At 37.8% G+C, this 23,999-nt stretch overlaps 1 protein-coding gene across 15 annotated transcripts in view; it reads left to right on the forward strand.

The window, feature by feature from the left end:
• Window positions 1-1,217: 1,217 nt before the first annotated feature.
• The window catches only part of LOC129726625 (bromodomain adjacent to zinc finger domain protein 2B-like), a 139,168-nt gene continuing 116,386 nt past the window's right edge, over window positions 1,218-23,999 (forward strand). For 5 of the 15 annotated variants that reach the window (XM_055683544.1, XM_055683559.1, XM_055683560.1 and 2 more), the window contains exon 1: window positions 1,226-1,755. The gene's annotated coding sequence lies outside the window, so the exon portion shown is untranslated. Of the gene's footprint in view, window positions 1,756-23,999 lie in introns of all 15 variants that reach the window. The other 10 variants (XM_055683555.1, XM_055683564.1, XM_055683562.1 and 7 more) reach the window with 6 other exon arrangements.

Below are 23,999 nucleotides of genomic sequence, written 5' to 3' on the forward strand. Positions count from 1 at the left end.
AATATGCCAGTCCGTAATATCTTGGCCCAGCAGCGGAACAAATTTAATATGCTGCTTACCTATGGCAATGAAAACCATCAAACAGCAAACCTGTGCTTTTAATGCAAAATATTCTAGCTTTAAGTTAGATTTAGTTTCAGCTCGTAGTCGGCAGCGAGGATACAAAATTTGCTTTTAGTTATTAAGATACTTTAGAAAGTAAGCTACCAGATATAATTGGCGCCGTTAAACATTGAGTTGTATTTGTGCCGTGTCAAATAAATTATAGATGAACAAAAAAAAAAACGAAACAAACCAAAACAACCGGACGCCTTGTTGCCAAATATGCTGGTCACGGTTACACGATATTTGACAGATAGATTCCCTTCTGGTAGTGATTGAACGTGTCGTAAAGCCTCATGAGCATTAATAGATGATTTAGCACCACTTCTCACCAATTCGCAAGCCAAAAAATGTCGCGTCGTTGAGTGATAAACGCTAATCACTGAATGTTAATTAGCGTAATATGCGCTTATCAAAGTGAAGCCTCAGGTGTGTAACATTCCGCTGTCGTAATTTGATTTTTTATTTATTGAACTCTGCAACCCACTTTTATTATACAGGACCATTGTATAGAATAAACTGAACGCTCCTACCTTTGTAGATTTTTTTTTTCTTCAACACCCGTTATCTTTACGGTGAGCACTACAACATAAAATTAAGCGAAAAGTATGCAAAGTATTACTCATAATTCACTGTGAGATTGAAGCAACAAAATATATTGCCTAGTTTAGTACAAGGTGGTCGCGAATATAACATAACTTAGCTCAATTCAACATAAGAAATTTGATTCGTCTTCCTATAATGTGCATCCTATCATACAGGTAAACTACTGAGCATTTGCGCACGGGAAACCATCTTCGATATCGCCTATTCTCGCTCGAGCAAGGATTCCCGGCGTGGTGTCCTTCCTTCGGCGGATAGATGAGTTGCCAATTGCCAAGCCATGCTCTACTATGGCATGGAAATTCAGCAGCTTCAGTTGCTGTCTCTCGCTTGCCTCTCGCTGGTCGACGGTGGTAGATGTCATCCAACAGCCGTATCTCGCCTCGCCTTTGGATTGGTGCTGTCGAATGTGAGTCCGCAGTTGCTGCGAGCTGAGAGCAATAATCCATTTTCAACAAGAGTCGTGCCAGCCGCGACGAAGGTGGCGGCCCTGCCATCAACAATATAAGCAGAAGCCAGAGACTCGTTCTTTTTCTCCTTTTTCTTCTTCCCTCGCGCGCCCCTGCTGTCCCGCTGACGCTTCTGCACACCCGCTTTGCCTAACCAGGCCTCGTCGGCTTCGTTGTCGTCGTCGTCGTCGTCGTCCATGCCTTGTTGCCCTGCCGTACCGTCCGTCGTGGCCTGCTGCTGCTCGCTCTGCTCTGCTGTGTGTTGAATTCACATTCATTTCGTGCGATGTGAAAAATAAAAATGGCTGTAAATATCTTGATATCCGAGCGATATCGGTGAAAAATAACAGTTTTATAGTGTTTTTCGGGAAATTTTACCCCAAAACTTGGTGCCGTAGGTGTGGATTGTGGCTGCGGACAGCTGAGTGGTGAAGTTTGATGGATTTGAGTAGGTGGAAGAGTGTTTTCCGTGAAATTTGAATCTACTCAATTTTGTACAGTTCTGGAATAGTTTTTCTGGTGTGAAACGGTGGTCGCTTCGAATGTTTTTTTTTTTTTGTTTAGAATCTCGGTAATGTCGCCCGTGTTCTTGACACGAAAGGTTAGTTGAATTGGTGTGTAATTTGGTGCTAGGAATTGTTTTATTTGGTGAAGTTTGCTGAAGCGGAAGCAGCTGTCATTCATCATCGCACTTCAAAAGACGCCGACTGTCGCGAACTTCCAGGGCCGAATTAATGCAAAACGAAGGTGAGCACCTTACTTCTTTTTTTAAATATGTTTTTGTAATAATAGTAACTAGGCTTGGGTGGACAGTGCCTCGGGCTTTGTCTGATGTACACTAGGCAGTCAAGTACAACAACATGTCCAGGTCTAGCTGGAGCTACCGTATCCGTGCTCGGGTTTCCCATCTCGGATCCTTGCACGGTGCAGTGTGAGGTGTTTTTTGAGCTTTCTGAGAAAATCAATAAAATCAAGATTCGTGTAATTCGAAATGATCGCGTTAAGTTGAAGGGGGCTCACAAAGATGTATCAGTACAGATAAAAAAGAGAGCCACTGTAAGGTACGGGGGGGTAGGAGGAGACGGGTAAATGAAGTACCAGAGCAAGAAAACGAACGAACAGAGCGCGTTGGTGAAAGAGAGAAAGAGGTAAGCGTAAATAAATCATTCACTTTGTACTTTTTTTATTGTCCGGACAACGGATGTGCGTTCGGTTCTAATTGTCGCCTTAATTGTTTCTTCAGAACCCAAATCGGGGACCGTTATTTAGTATTTTTATATTTTAAACATTTCTCCCATACTGTACGGAGAAGTTTTTGTTATTTTTCTATGTTTCGCAAGTATTATCTGATAGGAAAATCCCTGTCAGTAAATGAACCCTTTGTTTGGGGTCATTCTTGCTGGTGTATTTGATGCAAAGCTGCTTTGACTAGTCAGAGAGTGGAAGCCAAAGACAAGACAACGCAAGCCGAATCAGAATACTGGCCGCTTTCTGCAAATGGTGGCTTGATTGCCCGTTGCCGTGCCGAGGGTGACTGTGCCCTGGCAGCCTGTCGGCTGGGGGGTGTATATGGGATGGAGGACTGAACGCGTTCGCTTGGTCTGACTGGCAGAGTCAGCAGCACAGGGAAAAATTGGAAAACGAGAATAATGAAGAAAAAAACGCCGCGTGCGGCTTTCGGTGTATTGGAACTGGCATCCCGACTTGGCTCAGGTCGAAAGATGGTCGCTCGCGAGAAGGGCTGGCTGAAAGGGAGGGTTTGCTGAGAGACGCTCCTCCGCGCGTGTAGTCCGGTGAATGTTTTATTGTGGTGATTGGGTGTGCTGTGTGCTGTAAAAGCGAATGAAGTAAACGATGTGGAGAGAGACAGGTATCCGCGCGGCACCGACAACAGCAGCAACAGCAACAGCGAGCGAGAGAGATTCAATGTGTGCTCGCCTGCTGTGGGAAGACGGTTTTCGTGCGACTGATTGGAATGGAAGAGGAGCAGCGCGCGGGGTGTAACTTTGGCCAAGAAGGGTGTTCTTGATGAAGCGTTCAAACTTAACGAGGGGTGTAGCGATTGTGCGGGAACGGGTAGCTTTTGTCACATAAAAGTTATTAATCAGATTGCACGTGATCTGTATCGAAAGTAGGTTTGTTTTGGGATTGTATGATTAATGAATTTACGATGACTAGTTTTGATATAGAGCATCTTGGCTGAGTTCCATATTTGTTCAAAAACTTAAAACTTGTTAACATCTTGAACAGATTACCCGACAGTAAATATCTACAGTAAAAGTAATATGTTAATAGAACTCAAGGTCAAAACATAGAGGAGTTAGAGAATGTTCGTTATTTGAAACAAAATTTAACTAAAGGATCCAATTTTGCATTTTCTTTTACCAAATATCCAAGAAGTCTGTTCAAAGAAAGCGTTTTTGATTATATTTCTTAGGAAAACCTACTTTTCCTTAAACTTGATATTTTTGATATTTTTTCCAATACATCATGGAGTAGTTCTTTACGTTCATATGCTTTTAATTCTTTATTTGAATGGATATTCAACAATATCTTAGAAAACTGACAGTTTTTTTAAATGTGTGTCACTTTAATTTTTTCTTGTCTTTAATATTCTGAGGTTTATCGGTATATCTGTATCCCAGTTTCTACCTATTAATTTGATATTTGTACTGTAAGAGCAAAATATCTCAACATAAGTTAGTATTTTTTATGCGTATCAAAACCGGATCGAATGAATCGGTGCATCAAAAGAAAACTTATTGGCAAACTAGAGAAGGATGTTAGCGCTCGATAACCTGTAATTATCAAGGAGTTTGTTTTTATGTGGAGAAAAACTGGAAAGCTATAAAATTCTGGATAGTCAAAAAAAAAAAATTTGACTGGTAATGATATATATGATATAATTTTGCTACTTGTGTATTCTTACATGATTTTTTTTTTCAAATTCTAGTAAGTATATTTGAATGGAAGTTAGCAATTGATTCAATCATTCAATCATCAGTCATTCATATATTTCGAATAGATGACTCGATTGCCCAAAACATAAAATCTCTTGACGAGAGCATAAGAATTTGATTAGGACATGAAGAAAAAATTATGAATCGAGAAACTTATTCAATCGTGAGAAAAACCCATTTTGTTGTAGAATAACTGATTCTCCTAAAAACTGGAAACAGAGTGACTAAGAAGTTCAATGAATATCAAGAAAACCTTAGAATAAAAACGTAAAACACATAATAATTTAAACATATCGGAAGCATCACGAAAATTTTCCAATTTCAAATGCTATAAACTCATAAAATTTTCAAGGAATTTTCTCTATACTTACAGTAATCGATTTAAAAATTAGCTAAAGTCAACCAAAATGCGGAAAATGTGATTCTATGATGTTGCCTATTGTACTATTGGGAAATTTAGAGCCATTTTTTTCTTTGTGTGGGCTCTTCAATGTGACCAGAGACATTTGATCTACAGTCAGGTTTTTTACGGGTTTTTTTACGCGACACTGCGCTAATTGAAAAAAAAAATTAACGCGCTTTGGGAACCAGTGTTTAATGAGTAAAAAACATAGTCCAAAAAAACATCCGCCCTCCGAAAGATCCGAAATGACCGACAAAGAAGACAATTTTGAATACTGGTCGTAGAGCGTCTCGGGTTTTTTCTAAAGCCTTTCTTGGTGGTTAACTTTGAGCGGATTTTTAAATTACCATGTTTTTTACGCGGATTTTCGAATTACCGCGGTTTTTTACGAGGTATAAAAAAAACCTGACTGTATTGTGATATTGCCCAGGTGTTTTTTGTACTCCGCACTTCATATTATTGGCAGTATCACTATTGAAGTATCATTTACTTTTCATTTATTTATTTATTTATTTACAAATAATGATGTCTGTGAGCCTTGGGCTCATAGAGACTGACTAGCTTGACAATTAACATATGTTTGGCTTTTTTTTTTCTTACAACAAAAAAAGGACATTATCGAAAGAACGGACATTATTTAAATTTAAATTTTACCGTACAGTTTATAAGCTAGATTGTTTCAGTAAGGTTTAAGACTACATATTTGAGAATTGATTTACTAGTAAATGTTTTTTCAGCCGTGATTCAAAGTTATTTACAGTGAGCGATTTCAGCTCTTCACTTAAACTGTTATAGAGGGCTGTAGCTTTATTCAACACCGAGTGTTGTCCTAACCTGGTAGTATTACTTCTGTTGGTGGATATGTTGTCTCTGCCTCTAGTGTGATGCTGGTGTCGTTCCGAAACTCTGCTTAGGACGGTATTAGTATGGACAGACCCCCGAAGAATTTGATGAATATGCAGACAAGCGATGGTAGTATAAACACTCTCGACCTTCAGTAGTTGATTTGCAGCATGAATAAACTCCGTCGGTGTTCTCCGAGGATACCCAAAAAGATTTTTAATTGCTTTGTTTTGGATGACTTGCAGAGGTTTTATTGCTGATTTGGTTGCTGCTCCCCAGATAAGTATACCATATACCAGGTGACTGTGAAATAGTGTATAGTACAGATTTCGCTTAATCTCAAATGGAACTACGTCACTTATTCTTTTGAATACACCTGCTGCTTGTGCAAGTTTAGCACCCATTTTAGTAATATGCGGGGTCCACTTGAGTTCACTGTCCAACCACACCCCCAAGTACATAAATTCATCTACTCGTTCTATATCCGTCGTCCGTACCGTTGTAGGAGATGTCCAGAGTAAAACTCTTAGGGACTTTGAACAGCATGTATTTGGTTTTTGCAATGTTCACCGTCAGCTTGTGTAGGTTCATCCAATCTTGTAGCATACGAAAATCGTCGTTGATGGCTTGTTGGAGTTGTTCACACGTTAGTCCTGAATAGACAAGCACAATATCATCAGCGTACATGAACAGGGTTCCACGGAGGGGCACATCTTTCAGGTTATTCACATAACAGTTAAACAGGGTTGGCCCTAATGTACTTCCTTGAACTACTCCATATTCAACCTCTCTATTTGAGCTACTAACGGGATTATCATAAACGAATTGTGAGCGATTCATGAGGAAACTTCTGAACCACAACATTGATCGACCTTTTACTCCTAACTCACTCAGTCGTCGAAACAGAATTTTTCTGTCGCATACTGTTACCCATACTGTTTCGGAGAAAGTAGGTGGTAGCGCTCTAAATGGTCAACTAGTTGCTTGTTGATTACTTTCTGCAAGATCTTATCTGTGACACAGGGTATGCTAATTGGTCTATAATCTGCAGATGTGTTTGCCATAGGTATCTTCGGGATAGCAACAATTTTGGACACTTTCAGATCAGATGGTACAACAGACTGCATAATTGATGAATTGATAACATCTGTAACTCCATCAACTATTTCATTGGAGCATGACTTGAAAACATTCGCCTGAACTTGGTCGGAACCGGTCGACGGGGACGAACGGAGAGCATCAATCGTTTGTTTAATATGATTAGTATAGATACGGTTTCCAATTCCAACGCCACACTTGTTTGTTCGCAGATAGGGTCCAGTGCGGCATAGGGTATTTTCTCAGCCAGACACTTTCCAACTGAAGCAAAATATTCATTAGCTTCATCAACCAGAGACTGTTTGTTTGTTTGTTTTTTTTTTTTTTTTTTTTTTTTTTTTTAAGGGGGGATTTGTTAGTAGCTTAAGTATTTATGATAAATATTAGTAAATAATGAGTATGTGTGTCCAATCACAAATGGTTACTTCTCAACACTGTTAGAAATTTGTAATTTTGATTGTTAGGATTTGTTTGCTTTCGCAATTAGGACTTATCATTCGTAGGGATTTAAACTTACTTGTCAGAAAAGGGGAAGTAAACTTACAACTAACTTAATTGCTAACTTATTGGCTATAAAGAGAGCTTATCGTAGCAATTGAGGATTGCAACGATTTTTGTCGAAAATTGTTAATAATTTTATTTGACATAGCTTCTAATGGTTCAACACCAGTAAGTCTATGTAATTCGAGTGTACCAAACCAAGGAGGACGCTTCAAAATCATTTTCAGAATTTTATTCTGAATCCTTTGGAGCGTTTTCTTCCTTGTTGAACAGCAACTTGACCAGATCGGTACAGCATAAAGCATTGCTGGTCTAAAAATTTGTTTGTAAATCAAAAGTTTGTTCTTTAAACAAAGTTTAGAATTCCTGTTAATGAGAGGATATAAACATCTCGTATATTTGATGCACTTGGCTTGTATACTCTCAATGTGCTCTTTGAAAATAAGTTTTTTATCATAAATTAGTCCCAAGTACTTAACCTTGTCGGACCAACTTAAAATAATCCCTAGGAAGAAGCCCTAGGCTTATGCGGAAAAATTATCATTTGAGTTTTAGAAGCATTGGGAGAGATTTTCCACTTTTGCAAGTAGGAAGAAAAAATATCGCAATCGACTGCACATGACACGAAGACTTTTTCTTTTTTACGGAAATGCTTGTGTCATCGCAGAACAATGACTTTGTGCATCCTGGAGGCAAATCAGGAAGATCTGAAGTGAATATGTTGTACAGGACTGGACCCAAGACTGAACCTTGAGGTACACCTGCTCTGACAGGAAATCTATCAGATTTTGAATTCTGATAGACAACCTGCAGAGTTCGATCAGTAAGATAATTTTTTAAAATTTTGATTAGGAAAATGGGAAAATTAAAAGTTTGCAATTTCGCAATCAAACCTTTATGCCAAACACTGTTTTTCTATGTCTAAAAGAGCAGCTTCAGTGGAATAACCTTTAGATTTGTTAGCTCGTATCATATTAGTAACTCTGAGCAATTGATGAGTAGTGGAATGCTCATGGCGAAATTCAAACTGTTCATCTGCAAAAATTGAATTTTCGTTAATGTGTGACATCATTCTGTTAAGAATAATTCTCTCAAACAGTTTACTTATTGAAGAAAGCAAACTGATTGGTCGATAACTTGAAACTTCAGCTGGGTTCTTATCCGGTTTAAAAATTGGAGTAATTTTTGCATTTTTCCATAATTTGGGAAAATATGCAATTTTGAAGCAGCAATTGAAAATTTTCACTAAAAATTCCATTGTGCTCTCAGGGAGATGTTTGATTAGTATATTAAAGATCCCATCGTCACCAGGTGCTTTCATATTATTGAAATTTTGAATAATTGATTTAATCTCATTCAAGTTAGTTTCAATCATTTCTGCTGGTAAAAAATTCTGGGAAGAAATCAAATCAAATTGACGTGTGACTTCATTTTCAATTGGAATCACAAAATTCAAATTTGAGTTATGAACACTCTCAAACTGCTGAGCAAGTCTTTGAGCCTTTTGTTCATTGGATACAAGAAAACGTTCACCATCTTTTAAAACTGGAATAGGCTTTGAAGGTTTCTTAAAAATCTTCGACAGCTCCCAAAAAGGTTTTGAATATGGTTTCAATTTTTCAACTTTAGTCTCAAAATTTTGATTTCTCAGAAGAGTAAATCTATGTTTAATCTCTTTCTGTAAATCTTTATAAATAGTTTTAAAAACAGGGTCACGAGAACGTTGATATTGACGTCTGCGGACATTTTTCAAACGAATTAGAAGTTGAAGATTTTCGTCAATTATTGGTGAATCAAATTTCATTTGAGCCTTTGGAACAGAATAATTCCTGGCATCAACAATTGCACATTTTAATGCTTCCAAAGCGGAATCAATATTCACTTCGTTTTGCAAATCAAGCTCATTATTGAAATTTCTCTCAATATGAGTTTTGTATCTTTCCCAATTAGCCTTGTTATAATTAAAAACAGAGCTCATAGGGTTTAAAACTGATTCATGTGATAAAGAAAAAGTTATTGGAAGATGGTCAGAATCAAAGTCAGCATGTGTGACCAAATCACTACATACATGACTTTGATCTGTAAGCACCAAATCAATTGTTGAAGGGTTTCTTACAGAAGAAAAGCATGTAGGACTATTCGGAGACAAAATAGAATAGTATCCTGAAGAACAATCATTGGATAAAATTTTGCCATTGGAATTACTTTGAGAATTATTCCATGAACGATGTTTAGCGTTAAAATCGCCGATTATAAAAAATTTCGAACGATTTCTGGTGAGTTTTTGTAAATCACCTTTAAAATAATTTTTGTGCTCGCGTGTGCATTGAAATGGTAAATATGCTGCGGCAATAAATAATATCCCAAGTTCAGTTTGAACTTCAATTCCCAAAGTTTCAATAACTTTCGTCTCAAGATGGGGAAGAGCACGATGTTTGATTCGGCGATGAATAACAATTGCAACTCCACCGCCGGAACCCTGAATCCTATCATATCTATGAACCACGTAATTGGAATCATATTTTAATTTTATGTTAGGTTTCAAAAATGTTTCAGTAATAATTGCAATATGCACATTATTTCCTGTTAAAAAGTTAAAAAGCTCATTCTCATTGGCCTTCAATGAGCGAGCATTCCAATTTATTATTTTAATTGTTTTATTTAAAATCATTGCTAAATTTTAAATTAGAAACAATTTTAATAGTAAAATTTGTGCCTATTTGAATGGCTTCAAACATTGATTTTGCCTGCAACATGGCGTTCATAAGATCGAACATTGCCTGTTGCAAAAAAGAAAGTTTACCTGCCGTAATAGGCCCCAGGCAGTTGACATTAGAAAAAATAATTTCGGCAGCAATATTAGCTGGAGTAATTATTTTCTAGCGTGTTTTGCTTACCCAAATTAACGGTCATTTTCGAACTACCAACACTAGGCGGTATAATGTTCGAACTACCTGTAACCTGTGCATAAGTTAAACAGGTATGAAAAGGAGTAGGTAAACTATGCGTCACTGGTACGCTTGGAGAATTTTGTTTTGAATTTTGTTTACCTTGCTTTTTTACTCTCTTTCACAGGACATGTGTCCTTTTTGTGAGAAGAGTCTCCACAAATGAGGCATTTTTGGTCCATGTTACAAAACTTTGAACCATGGCCATAACGTTGGCAAACACGGCATTGGGTGATATGCTTTTCACCTCCGCCAAACTTTCGATATAATTCCCATTTTACACGCACGTTATATAAAGCATGTGCTTTTTCAAAAAAATTTAAGTTATTAACCTCACTGCGGTTAAAATGAATTAAATAATTTACAAGGGAAATTCCAGTTCGCTGACTGTTTTCGCCTCGTGATTCTAGGGGCTATACCAAGTAATTCTGTCAAAGTAATTTTGATCTCATCAACGGTTTGATCGTTGGTGAGACCTTTCAATACGACCTTGAACAGCTTGGCGCTCTTCGTATCATATGTAAAAAATTTATACATCTTTTCAATTAAATACTGAATAAGACGATTCCAATGTTTCAATGTTTGGGCCAGTAAACGGCATTCGCCTCTTCGGTCAATTTGATAAGTAACTTTGACGTCGGAGAGAAACGTAGAAAGTTCTCTTTCAAAAATATTAAATTCAGAAGCAATAGTTACCACAATAGGTGGAACTTTCTCCTTTTTACAGAAATTTCACTTTGAATAGTTTTACTTTCGAACATTTCAATTTCGCCGGCTTCTTGCTCAGGCAGAATATCATATAAATTTTCACTGCACAAGCTAGTTTCAGAAAGAGATGCCTCTCTTTTCCTCCCCGTAGCGATGCGTGGTTTCTTTTTTCGTCCTGCCATTTCGGGTGATACGAAAAAAGTTCAAAAATAATATCAAATTGCAAGTATTGAGAAAGAAAGAAATAGGTAGTCTTGAGAAAGACTGATGTAAGTTAACTTCCAGGTAATCTTTAAAAGACACACTAACAAAACACAAACTTTGAAGCTATAGGCAGTCAAAGACCAGTCCACAAGCAACCGAAAATACGTCTGATCTGTCGGGCAGCTCAAGACGCACTGATCAACCAGAGACTGTTTTTCTTCGACCGTAGAACCACTTTGTGTGATTGTGTGGGATTGTTTTGTTTTTTTTTTCCCCAGAACTTCCTTGATGGTGTCCCAGGTTTTAATAATGTTACCCCTGTAACAATCGAATTTTGTTGCGTAATATTCCTTCATCTTCTTTCGTTTCATCTCAGTCACATTATTGCACCAGATACCATATATATGTCGAGTGAATTCATCCGAGCGATCACGTCTATGTTTCGAGTACCAATAGTTCTTGGTTCGTATACACATCTTCATCTCCTGATCGGCCCACGGCTTTGAGTGTGTACAGTTTGCTGGTTTTATTTTGATGTGTGTGGACGCTCGTGAGACACCTTCCTGGATACCAGAGATAAGAGAAATATAATTGCTCTCGACATCTCTCCAGCAGCATGTTGATATTTGGTTTTCACGCAGGAACTCACTCACAGCTGGTAGGTTTATTCTCGAATAGGGCTGGCAGTACTTAGGTTCATTATCAGTTGGATGGTTGATCTCAACAAATATCGCATTGTGATCGAAAAGACTATATTGCAGGTGTTGCAGTGAGATCCCGATACTGGTATTGTTTGTAATAATGTGGTCTAAGCATGCATCGTATCTCGTCGGTGTTGAGTCACAAAAGTGAAAACTATTCGAAAAGACTGTGTTTTTATATTTCTCCACAACGGGCGTTGCAGATTCAAGTCAAAGTTAAAGTCCCCTAGCACGAAAGTATTGGCACGTTGGCCAGAAAGAAAGTCATCTAGAAGATCGAAGAAATCATCTACCTTTGAGGCTAGTGTCTGAGGTGGTCTGTATCACAAGAGTGATTTTTTTCCGAGTGGCAATTTCGACAGCAACAATGCTGTTATACTCATCACAGTAGCTACGGACAAGTTTGCATTGGATATTTTTGTGGATAAACAGAGCTGAACCACCTCCTCTTCTTGTCGATCGTGATGCAAAGAAGCATTTATAGTTTTGTAATGACATGGATATTTCCGTATCTGCATGCGACCATGTTTCCGTACTCGAGATGATTTCAACCGGACTGGGCAGTTCATCCAGCAAGTACTCCAATTCGGTGAGTTTTTCTTTTAGGCTTCTCGCGTTGAAATAGAAATTCTTTAAACTGTTTTGGTTGGCAAAATATACTTCGTTTACTGAGCTTATTGTTCTTGTGCTTGGTTGGAACTGTAGGTGAAGGTTAGGATCATTTAGCGTATTCATTCAGTGATTGAGTGGAAAGTTTTTCTTTCACTTTTGATTTTTCCGTTTTCCTGACCAACAACCTTCCGTCCCCGAACCAAGCAAATTTTATTTTCCCGTTTCGTTTCAGATCCCTTGCTTGTTTAAACAAATATCTGTTACGTTTCGTCAGCACTTCGTTTATGAAGATGTTGATGTTTTTTGCATTGTGAGTAGCCATATTAAAAGTTGCAGTTGTTAGCTGCTTCATCTCTTTCTTTTTCGCCATAATTTCATCTCGCTTCTTTTTGTTGCACAATTTAACACAAATTGATGGAGAAAATTGGGACTTCGTGGACATATTATTGGGTATATTAAGATTCACTCCGATCGCCTGACAAACATCAGCGGCGATTTTGCCCAGGTCTTCATTTTCTGTTTCTGGGAAATTTGAGATCTCGAAAGATTTCTTCCACTTTTCCTGTTTCTGTCTATCGATTTCGATTTCACACCAATCTAGCTGCTTTCGCAGTTCATAATTATCATCACGCAATTGCTGCTGCTCGTCCATTAGGGTTTCCGTCGTTGTTCGCAGTTCTTCTAGAGTATTTTGGATACCTCTTACTTCGGAAACGACTTCCTTCTACCAACTGATTAATTGGTCAAGCTTGGTTTCGATCCGTGTTATTATGACCTCTAATCCTGACGAACTAGCAGCGGTGTTAGTTACTGGTAGCGGAGTGGACAGTGTTTGATCAGCCATGTTCAGTGTGCTTCTTCTGCTCTTATTTCGACTTTCCTTACAAGGAACACAAAGCCAAAATTCATCGGGAACGGTTTGGATTTCCTGATATTCCGCATCTGACACTGTAGCACATGCCTTATGAAACCACTGGCGACACTTCCCATCGCACTGTAACGGTTTTCCACTTCGAGAATTAATGTTCTTTTTGCACTTCGCGCACGACTGTACTATATAAGTCGCCATCTTTGATTTTTTCTCACGGGCTTGTGTGTGAGATTTTACACTGACGTTTCAAGCTTACTGCTATATTATACCGAGTCTCTTTCCAGCTCACCAATATCACCAAATTACATTTCCCTGGAGAGAGAGACCTCACCTAACGTTCCTCTTCGACCCGGTTTATTCTAAGACGGACTTATGATGTCAAGAGGAAGGAGTCTTATCGAAACCTCGTTCCCCGTGCTAATATAGCTAGTTACAATTCCCTGGAGAGGATTAATATTTCTCTGGTCAGTTTCATTATAAGAAGAACTTTGATTTTCATGAGACGACGGAGTAGTATAGAAATCTCGTTCCTCCAGCCAATATCGCGCCATAATTACAATTCCCTGAAGAGAACTATTATACGTCACTCAGACTAGTTTTATTATGAGAGGGATTTATTTTTGTTAGTAGGAAAGTCAACTGTAGAATTTACCTTTTTTAGGAACGAATGACCGCCTCAGTTAAAATCCCTTAAAAAAAAGAATTCAGCTTGAAAGACGGTTAGAAAATGGTGAGCCTGAGAATAAACCCCTGTGACCCGTACGACAAAGCGGCCTGTGTAACATTGCGGCTACGAGCGCCCCTGATGATTTAGAGCCTTGTTTTGGCCGCAGATTTCAACCAATCAGAGCTGCAAACAACGCCAAATATCAGCAAATATGGGTATTTTTAGAATCGCGATTATATGAAGAGACGGAAATTGCTTCCAGGCGTCATTTTAAAACTCAAGATGATGACTTACGGTTTCCAAAAGACATCTAAAAATGTCTGAATTACATCTCATATTGGTATTTTCGTGATGATGCCCAAAGACCGAAAATCGATTCCAGACGTTATCTTGAAATCCAAGATTTTTGACAGTGACAAGGTGCTCTACCAATTTCTGTGTTCCAGTGAATTTCAACAGCGTTTTCGAATGACATCCAAAGTTGGAAGTAAGCAGCTGTTGTGTTCAATCCATCGGCTTATCGCAAAAAATTGGAGCCGTAAACAAACCACCAGTTGACTGGTTGAACAGACTCATTTACTCAGTTTAACACTCCCTAATTCTGTATATAAAATTCTCTCCCGCATCCTGTTCACGTGCTGAGAAAGTCTTTGTTGTAGAGTACCAGTGCGGTTTCCAGGCAAAGTGATCTGTAACTGATCAAAGTTTGCGTCAAATCCTTGACAGGGTCAGAGAAGTAAACTGGTAGTCTCATCTGTTTATAGACTTCAAGGCGGCATACGTTTCAGTTAACATGATTTTTCAACAAAACTGATCAGGCTGATACGTGCAACCCTAAACGGTTTTTCATCATGTGTCAGGAAGCAGCCGCCCGTTGTTACTCTACGATTATAAGTGTTGTTAGATAAAGGAGGCGACCGGCGAGCCCTTGGAGTCTTCAACAGGATTTGCTTTCAATACTTGACGGTAATCTAGAGAATGGAGCGTGGTGCAGACTAAAGAGCCTGGCAGAGGACGGCTACTCAGCGGTTGACTTTTTGGTGGTGTGGATGAGGACACTCGAGCGCGATTGTTAGACGCTATTGAAGACGACTAGCCCAGACTGTTTGGGTATTAGCTTCAAATCTTCTGTTTAGCATGAAAAACTACATTTCTACTCCGCAGCACAATTTTTTTTCTAGTAGGTCTGTATCTACTAATTTACTAGAATTCTCATCATTTTGCCTCCGCGGTATGGTTCGAGGCCTTCAGATCGATGCTGTCTATAGTGACCTGAAAGCTGCTTTCGATCACATGGCCTACTTTGTGTCAAGTTTAAACTTGTGCACGTCCCAATCTACCTGGTTTAGGGTAGCATTCTCGAACCACTACTGTTTTACTGTTGTACGCAGAAAATACGATGATTTTCAAACTCAACGCCATTGCAACTACATGATACTGGGCATTCCGAAGTATACTAAGATGTTGTTTCTTATAATAAGTCCTTTATTTATGTGCGAAACAAAAATTAGGGTGGTCCTTAAATCGGCGAAATAAAAAAAATAACTTTTATTTACAGAAATAACTGTACACATTCTACGACAAAGTTGTAGACCATCTAATTTGAGGCCACTTCAAAAAATGTAGCTAATAAATTGACCGATTTAGAGCAATTGTAACTGGCTGAGGGTGGGTCTCGAAAAAACAGTTTTTTGCTCTATTTTGTTTCAGTTCAAATTCAATAAAAAGTTGCCTTCGGATGACCTTAAGAGCTTAAAAAACGCAACTTTTGACGGAAAACATTGTCGATGTGTTGAACAGGTGAAGAGCTGTTAACGTTTCTGTTTTAGGAAATTTGTAGATCAGTTTATTTCACGTAATTTTGTTAAAAAATCCTGTGTTTTGAACCGACTGATGTAGAAAAATGTATCTGTTTTTGTTTTTTTTTTCTATTTTTCCAATACAAATAAAAAGACAGAACGTTCAACGTAAAAACTTTATTGAAATCTTAAACCAGTACAATCCATTACTAACGATAACTCTAAATTGTACAAGTACAAAAAATATTGTTTGAAAGCATTTGTCGGATATTTTGACATCTCTCATATATGAAAAAGAAGATAATTTTCGAAATACTTTATGCAATTTATTTATCAGAATGTAAATTCTTCTTCAATTAAATAATTAACGAACTTTCTTCGGGAAATCTGATTGATTTTTGCAATGGATGATACGACGGTTATTTAGCGAAATTACCGGATCTGATGTCACCAGAAACCGTTTCAGGGTTGACAATGCGGTTGAATATCCTCGAGTGATATTCCCGGAATCATCTTTATTTCAGGAATCAATAAAATAAAGCCATAAACTGGTTTTGTACATAATTTCCCAAAGAATTATTGAAAAGTTATTAAGTTTTTCTTTCAAATGGTGCCAGAAGATATTTCTTATGTTTGCCCCAAACGGAGATATCTATATTTGAAATGGGCCTATTTTCAAAACAGAAACGTCAATAACTCGTCACCTGTTCAAGGAAACGACAATGTTTTTTCGACAAAAGTTGTGCCTTTTTAAGCTCTCAAGGTCATCCGAAGACAACTTTGTTATTGAGTTTGAACTGAAAAAAATAAAATAGAATTTTTTTTCCACTCTGAGCAAATAACGTAAAATTGCTCTAAATCGTTAAAAAAAGTTTCTTATTTAAAGTTGAAATTACTCGTCAACTTGGTTTTGATAGTCATAATCGAAGATGAGTTCGCTGATTATGGCACCTTATGAACTCTCTACTGTTTTCTTTAGTTTTTCACAAAATGTTCTTCGCTTTAAAGAAAAATTATCTAGACACCCTGGCAGTCGACAGCAACTTTGCCTACCCCTCGCTAGTCGGCAGTAATTCATTCGATTTCACATTTTGCTGGCTCCGACAACACTGCGATCGCTTGTTTTTGTGGATGGATTTCGTACTTCCACCCTTTACCGCACGTTGCGTTGCGCTGCGTTTATATTTTTTCTTATATGTCTGGGGTATACACCATATCACCAGTCCATCAGATCACAGTTAACCTGCGGTCGAATCGAGCAGAGGGCAGTGGCAAAGCAGCCGCGCGGTTAGTGGTTACTGGTAGGCGTTCGAAAGAGGTTTGTTTCGCGTATATGACCGTTTCTCGCCTCATACCCATCGTCATCGTCAATTCGCTCATATCTATCGGCGCAAATGGCGGCGTAATCGAAGCGCACAATCTATGCGACGTTGCGAGTAGATATTTAGCTCCGTTACGGCTCATGATTGATGGATGCATTGGGTAGTATTTAAATTATTTATCCACACTGAGTCGTTCACCAGTGGCACCGGTGGGAACGTATCAAAAATTTATTTTCGAGTTTCATTGTATAATAAACAAATCGTAATTAGCTTCTCTTGCGTAGGCGAAACTACTTTATCCAACATGGCTCTAGTTTGGTCGCCACGAAGAGAAACGCTATCTTCCGTTCGAATCGATTCGATTTGTATTACACCTATTCTCTGGCTCTGGTTCCTTCCCTTAGCCTCGTCTCACCTGTTGGCCAGTTGGCGATGATTGGGCTGCCGAGCTAAACTGAGTTGAGAGCATTTCTCTTTTATCCGCTAGGCAGAAAACAACCTCCCCGTAGTCAACTGTGTGTCCTTTGTAGGTAACAGCCACAGTATCTTGCTACCGTGTATTTGACACATGCAATGCCATTCCCGAAGCTTCCCCGGAATCCAAATGCGAATATATAGGTTTTAATTTTGGCCTTCTTCGCTTCAACCGCTAGCGAAGTTCAACTACCCATTTCTCTGCGAGTGAGTGCTCTCTTTTATATGTACAACACCAGTGCACACATCTCCTGGTCGGAAATATGAGGCGGATGATGATGCTGAACGACGACGACGACGACGACAACCACGAGGCGAGGATGAACAAATTTTACACCGTCAGCCAAAATCAACCGAACGCAGCTCTCCGCTATTCCCATGTGTCCCCCGACTCAACCGACATGAATGAAGAAATAACGACGATTTGCGACGCCATATTTATTGTGCAGTAAGACCACCGTAACGGGAAAGTGTGCATTTGTAATCATGTTATAGCTCTTAACTGGTGAATTTTCGCAAACATACGCTTAAAGATAAAGTTAAACCTATTGACGACGATTTGGTGTAATATAATTTGCGTCAATTTAGAGATTTAATGCGATGTTTTACTAATATTCCATACATTCAGTTGTTGATTCGGGCATAATGATTGATAACAACCAGGAAAAATAGGTCTTATAACAATCTTTGCTTTGATTGCATAGATTTTCATGAACATAACTGTTTGATCATTTGACATTTGACTTCCAGAACCTGTTTTTGACAATATGGAGACAAATATTGTGCTACCTTTTTTTGCCACATTTTCGGTAGCTTAATAAAGGAATTATGTATGCATTGAATTATAAAGCCTAAATGAGACATGAAACGAATAAAATGCGTGACTAGCTTGGGGAGGAAAATCATTATTCATAACAATAGCACGCGCTATTGGACTCTGATTGTCTTTTCTGTAGCAGATGTTATGAATCGAACATTGAAAGAAGTCTCGGTACTGAAACTCCCACCCCATGCTTAGAAAGTGCAATTTCAATTCCTGCTGCATTTAGTTTTGTGCGGTTGTTTGGTGTCAAACTTAATGCATTCAGCGTTTTAGCTTCCGAGCATGATTTTAATGGAATGGTAGTTATAAAATAATCCTGCGAGGAAAAAAAACCTGCCACTGCTTCATTTCCAGAGGGCTTTGCTTGCATATTTAAAACATATGCAAGCCACAGAGTGGCTGTACGTCTAGGTACGTACAAACGCAGTAGATCGGATACGTTTGGTTACTGAAGAAATGGATGACATCCAGCTGAGCAGCCTACCCGCATCTAGTTTGCACATTTGTCGCATGTATCCCTTTGGAACAGAACCGTTGTCTGTGTTGGTGCCAACAGCAGGCCCAATGCACACGAACATTGCGACACCTCACCATGGCACCAAAAGAACCCAAAGAACCGGCTGATGAGCTGCTGCAGTGCAATTGCAATCGAGCGGCTGTACGAGAGAAGAGAGCGGCACCTCCCCCCGCTTTTACGGTTGTTGCCTGTCATGCACTGCACTGCACTGGTGAGATTCTACTTCGCCCAGATATGGCGTGCTGTACCAAACGAACAACCAACCAACCTCAACATCGTCATCAGCAGAGTCATCATCAACGACAAGCAGCAGGGAATCAGAAATCCAGGAGATATCGGCTATATTGATCGAATGGAGAGCCGCCGCGTTCTGCAAAAATTGTCCGTTTGCCTAACGAGGAACGGTTTCATGCTTCGCCCGGAGGAAAGGGCCCTTTTGGAGAGCACAACATACACCATTGCCGGAACCGTTTACCGTGCGATGTGCATATGATTACGGGGAAAGATTACGGGCTCGAACTTGTGTCGATGTGTGAGAAGGAGCTGCCTGAAAAATGCCTGCTCAAATGCAGGAAATGCGATTATGCTATTTTTGTTCAAAAGGACGGGTGCACGGGCAGAGCGGAAGCTGCACGAGGTGGTGGTAGTCAAAGGTGCATCATATTGCATACATAGAGTGCAATCAACTGCTGTCTATTTTTGATGGTATGAATGGTTTCTGTAAATGTTAGGAGGAAAACAACATTCTTGAGGGAAACCTGTTTCCTTCACGTATGGTCATCGATTAATTATATTTTTGACATTTGGGCTTTAAAACGCTTCAGAGTGGATATGTTCAAGCCACATTCTCAGGCTGAAATTCGAAGTGCACAGCACGTGTCACTCGAGCCACATTTCTGATATGGCAAAAACTCTGACAATGAAATTAATTATCTTTCACCCCTTCGCTAAACGAGCAGAGCATAGGGTAAAGTAGCGATTCCATCCTTAGTTATAAAACTCCTGTCGTTGTTCCCCCAAATGGTCCGAAATAGGAACGGTTCAGGTTATTTTAATCTCTACTCGTAGAGGATGCTTTCTGTTTCCCAGAAGTCAATCCGAAAGGTGGAAAAATGTGTCCCAATTGCAGTCCCGTGTGGTAGTGGTTTTAGCAGCACTCGACAGCTTTTCGGTAGTTCGGTTCTATGTGTGTGAAATGGAACATGAGCGGGCGTACTAGGAGTTTTCGCTGTGAGTCTGTGACAAACGTTTACTATGGCCGCGAAGTGTCATTTCTGGTCCAAACCCATGGTGGCCAAGGCTGTCGAGTAGGTACTAGGTAAAGCATAATATATTTCGAATCATACCTAGATCATGAATAATAAAGACTTTAATAGGATGTATATGTCAAAACATCCTATATACAGTTCTAAATTTGTGGAGTGCAAGCAAAATGACTTAAGAAAACAACGCACTGGGTGGTTTTCATTTAAACTATTCTACCTGCAAATAAATATGGTATACAACCCTTCTGACCTTGACATTATTAAAAAAATTAGACCTTAACACGCTCAAAGGGGTCATTTGTTCTACGATTTTTGCTGCTTATCGCCCCGCTTGTAGACTTAAATATCACCAAAGGGCTTTCATTGTTATATTTACTAGAAACGAGCTTACACCAAAACGGATAACATTTGTGATCAGATCAAAGACAAGTTGGAGTTGAGTTTGGTCGCAACTGAGTTTAAAAAGCCAGTAGAATAAATGCTTCGTTCTTCTGCTCTGCATTCTTATTATAAAGTTTTGATTTATTTTCAGCTCTGAACTAAGCATATTCAAGTTATTTCAAAAGGATTTTTCCGATGTCGGATATGTTGCTTAGTTGCTTCAAGTGAAACAACGTGATTGATTCTGTCGCTTTAAAGGGGGTAATTTTGATGTTGATATTGTCCTCGTGAAAGGAGGGGAGCAACAGGTTTCATTCGTTCTCTTGATTTTTGTTTCCATTTCCAAACACCAAATATCATTTGGACGTGTAGTCGGATGACGAAACTTAGGAAATAATAATAATATTTTATCCTCTACTTGTCAAACGCCCTGGAGAACTAGACTTTCTCTCACACAGAGTAAGCAACTAATCATATTAAGTCGTAGAGTATTTCAGTCGCAGAGCTCATTTTCACTCTAAGAGCAATTCCACAAAAAAAAACGGACAACCAATTTATTTATTCACTAGTTGAACATTCCCGGCGATGCTCGGGATCAAAGGTTTCAAAGATAGATTTTTTTTATATTTCATTGCTGCATTAGCTCAACTCACTTCATAAATATAATTTACACCTTATATTTCCATCATCACTTTAAGTAGGGTGTCGAACGTCTTCGTCAATGGTTTTCTTCGGACCTTTTTTGCATAAGATTGCGCCAATAAAACTACCGAAGAAAACCACTGACGAAGACGTTCGATACCCTACTTCAATATTCTTAGAACGCGCAGAACGGAAATACCCATATTGGATTGTTTTTTGTGATTTTGGGCTGATTTACAGAAACTGGATGCAAAATGTGCTAAAACAATATCGATAACGAATTTTCTCAACTAATCTGGTTGATCGAGAGCGCTATTAGAAGGCTGCAATATTGTTGTGCTGTATACAGAAAATCATCTTCAAACATACATTTTATATTTTAACATAAACAAACATTTTAATGAAAAAAGAATCACATGTCATCGCTTTAAATTTTGATTTAGAGGCAAATCCAGCATAAAAAGTCATAATGTTGCATGTTTCACGCAGTTTTGTGAATAATATCTCAAGTTTTAGTAATCATATACATTTTATTTTTCCTCAAATGTCTTTCCTGAACGTTAACAAACATTATAGTGAAAAAAAATCATATGTCAACGCTTTGAATTTTGATTAAGAGGCGAATTTAGCACAGAATGCCATAATTTTGCGTGTTTTCGGTAGTTTCGTGAATAATATCTCAAGTTTTAGTAATCAGATACTAAATATTTTTCCTTACATATCTTTCCTGAACGTTGACAAACATTCTAATGAAAAAAGAATCACATGTCATCGCTTTGAAATTAGATTTAGAGGCGAATTCAGCATAAAAAGTTATAATTTTGCTTGTTTTACGTAGTTTTGTGAATAAAATCTCAAGTATTAGTAAACAGATACTTGTTACTTTCCTTCAAATGTCTTTCCTCAACGTTTACAAACATTTTAATGTAAAAAAATCACATGTCATCGCTTGAATTTTGATTTAGAGGTGAATTCAGCATAAAAATTCATGAAGTTGCATGTTTCACGTAGTTTTGTGAATAATATCTCAAGTTTTAGTAATCATATACTATTTATTTTTCCTCAAATGTCTTTCCTAAACATTAACAAACGTTTTAATGAAAAAAGAATCACATGTCATGGCTTTAAATTTTGTTTTAGAGGCAAATTCAGCATAAAAAGTCATAATTTTGCAAGTTTTACGTAGTTTTGTGAATAAAATCTCAAGTTTTAGTAAACAGATACTTGTTACTTTCCTTCAAATGTCTTTTCTCAACGTTTACAAACATTTTAATGTAAAAAAAATCACATGTCATCGCTTGAAATTTTGATTTAGAGGCAAATTCAGCATATTTTTGCTTGTTTTACGTAGTTTTGTGAATAAAATCTCAAGTTTTAGTAATCATATACTAATTATTTTTTCTCACATGTCTTCCCTGAACATTAACAAACATTTTAGTGTAAAAAATCATATGTCAACGCTTTGAATTTTGATTTAGAGGCAAATTTAGCACAGAAAGTCATAATTTTGCGTGTTTTACGTAGTTTCGTGAATAATATCTCAAGTTTTAGTAATTAGATACCTATTATTTTTTCTCAAATATTTTTCTTAAACATCAACGAACATTTTAATGAAAAAAGAATCACATGTCATCGCTTTGAATTTTGATTTGGAGACGAATTAAGTATAAAAAGTCATAATTTTGCATGTTTTACGTAGTTTTGTGAATAATATCTCAAGTTTTAGTAATCAGATACTAATTATTTTTCCTCGAATGTCTTCCCTGAACATTAACAAACATTTTAGTGAGAAAAGAATTATATGTCATCGCTTTGAATTTTGATTTAGAGGCAAATTAAGCACAGAAAGTCATAATTTTGCATGTTTTACGTAGTTTTGTGAATAATATCTCAAGTTTTAGTAATTAGATAACTATTTTTTTATAACTAATGTCTTTCCTGAACATCAGCGAACATTTTCATGTTAAAAAACCTACATGTCACAGCTTATTATTTTTGATTTAGAACGATTCAAAATGATGATGATTACTGTACACCACAGAGACTGAGGGAATAATATCAATAAGATCAAGCGTTACGGAATTCCATTTTTATATAGTAGATTTATTTATTTTTTTGTTTACAAACATTGTAGTGTAAGGACAAACCTTTTAATTCACTTCAATTCGATATGTTATAGTAGAATAACTTAAGTTTCTGATGGTAACGAATATTTCTTAGGTATTATTTTATTAACTTCTCCCATTATTGAACCATGCTGTACATTCACGACGGAATCCATTTAAGAACCGAATATTTTTGAGCTCAGAAGGTAGCAGATTCCAAAAAACAATGCCCTGCACAAACAGAGTATTTTTATAATGTGATGTTCGAAATATAGGAAGTAAAAGGCTTCTGGTACGACTGCTTTGTAAGGAATGAATTTTTTCTCTTAAGTATGGAGGTGATGAAGTGTTTATAATTTTAAATAACATTAAACATGATCGTAACTTAAAAAAGTCATGAAATCTACAACCAATTAATTCCTGTTGGAGATGAGATACTCTAGAGAACCTCGACAATCCAAAAACAAAGCGAACACAACAATTTAGTGCAATACGCAACCTTTCCAACGCTGAAGCTGGAGCATTTAATAGAAAAACATCACCGTACAAAAAGTGAGGCAAGATAAGAGCTTTAAATAGCTTCAGTTTTATAGCAGTTGACAGAGTACTTGAGGACAGTTTTAGAACCCTAAGTCCATTATAAATTTTAGCACACTGACTACTTATATGACTCTCCCAATTAAAATCATTTTGCACCATGAAGCCAAGAAGATATTCTATGACATCGTTACCTAAGATAATTGCAGGAAGATTGCTAATATTACGATTTCGGGAGATTAGCATGACCTTTGTTTTTGAAGGATTTATTGGTAAAAGATTGCTATCGGACCATGCGAGAATTCGTGACAAATCATCATTAATGAGATCTGCCATCGAAGCCAAAGAAAGGTCACGTGAATAAAAATAAATTTGAACGTCATCGGCAAACATATGTAACATATTTGCTTCTCCGTTACTAAAAGAGCAGTTGGCCAACGAACAAAACATTTAGATTCACGTTG

The sequence above is a fragment of the Wyeomyia smithii genome, chromosome 3, assembly GCF_029784165.1.
Source record: "Wyeomyia smithii strain HCP4-BCI-WySm-NY-G18 chromosome 3, ASM2978416v1, whole genome shotgun sequence".
Taxonomy (NCBI): Eukaryota; Metazoa; Arthropoda; class Insecta; order Diptera; family Culicidae; genus Wyeomyia; species Wyeomyia smithii.